We start from the raw sequence: 1,890 nt of genomic DNA on the forward strand, positions 1-1,890 counted from the left end.
CGTGTGTTGATTTCCGTTGTGTTCGGCTGTATGAAATTCAGTGTGCCAGTGCATCTATGAGCTAAGTTGTCACCCATTGTTTGCTCGTCTGCTTTCTGGTTAGTTAACTGCTCGATACGACTGTGTGGGTTTCGTGATTGTGCTATAAAGTGCTCGGATGTGTTTTCAGACTGCACGGTAAATTGTTCGACACGATGTCTGACGTTTTGCTCCACGTCCTGGGTGTTTCTTCAAGAACACGTTTTTTTGCCGAAAAACATGCAGGACAAACCAATGATTAAGGGAATTATTATTCAAGTCTCATCAATTAATAATGAAAAGGAAGGAAAATAAAGTCAGCAACTATTGCTTAATTGTATTACACTGAGACATGAGTCAGAAGATATGTTTTGGTTTTTTCAAGATTGAAGGCCACTGTGCCTAAAAATGTATCATCATCATCATGAGTAGTAACCTATTGACTGCTGGATGAAGGCCTCTAAGGAGGCATCGAGCTACTTTAACCATGATTCACCATGCTGGTCAGTGCGTGTCGGTAAAGGGCGGTGGAGGGATTGACGAGTGGGTGGTCAGGGGTGGTGGGTGGATCATGACCAGTTTTAGATACTGTTAATGCCACTGGTGTTAAGCCGTGGCTGGGATTGGAACTCAGGTCATCGTGGTTGCCAGTGAAGTGCGCTGCCAACCTGGTCGCGTGACTTTACCTCCGTCTATCTATATATATAAAATCGCAAATTTGTCTGTCTGTGTGTGTGTCTGTGTGTCGCCGGACCATACGCAGTTTCATTGGACGGCGGTTGCCCCTGGCAACGGGTAGCGACGCATTCGCTGCGGGGTGGACGCCATTTTTAATTCCCGTTAAAAATATGCGCACGCATTAACACGCGACTCTGAGGTAAATTCATCAAAGTTTCACGTCCTCTTCACTCCCCCCCCACCACAATGTGTGCAATTACTATTATAGGGTCGGTAGATAATACAATTATAGCGATTAGACAGTATTATTGTAGCGCGGGGGGGGGGGTGTACCGGACCCAGTACCCAGCCTCAGCCGAGTGGGCAATTTAGGCGAGGCCGGAGGCTCTGCACGGTACTAGGCCTCGACACCCACCACGCGACTCTGAGGTTAATTCATCAAAGTTTCACATCCTCTTCACTCCCCCCCCCCCCCACCCCAATGTGTGCAATTACTATTATAGGGTCGGTAGATAATAAAATTATAGCGATTAGACAGTATTATTGTAGCGCGGGTGGGGGGGGGAATGGCACCCGTACCCAGCCTCAGCCGGGTGGGCAATTTAGGCGAGGCCGGAGGTTCTGCACGGTACTAGGCCTCGACACCCCACCACACTATAGGCCGTACATATTACTGCACAGCGGCCGAGGAGATCGTGGCTGGGGGGGGGGGGGGCAGGGGTAGCAGCCCATCTGTGTATATATGTAAGGTTATTAGAAATATATTTTTCACCCGGGCAACGCCGGGTACTTATGCTAGTGCCTTTTTAAAATATAATTTATAAGAGCGCTATGATGCAGGCCCCATGCTCCAATCAAGCAAAATATATATGAATATAATTCTGAACGCCTTTTGGCATTTAATATAGCATGCAAACAATCAAAGTGTTTTCATTTTCGTTGATGTGTACGTCCACGCAGAATTCAGAGCAATTAATAATAGTAATTTACATTTATAAAGCGCGTTTAACACGGAGGTCGCAAGGCACTGCACAGAGCTAAAAACAAGTAAATAACTCACGCAATTATGAAAACTGAGCACGCGGGCTCATGATTTAACCACAGATACAAATATCCCCCCCCCCCCCCACCATGCCAAGCTGTAATGGAAAAAATAATTTGGGAATTACATGCTATGCAAACTTGACTTGCTAA

The sequence above is a fragment of the Lampetra planeri genome, chromosome 17, assembly GCF_965212315.1.
Source record: "Lampetra planeri chromosome 17, kcLamPlan1.2.h2, whole genome shotgun sequence".
Classification (NCBI taxonomy): Eukaryota; Metazoa; Chordata; class Hyperoartia; order Petromyzontiformes; family Petromyzontidae; genus Lampetra; species Lampetra planeri.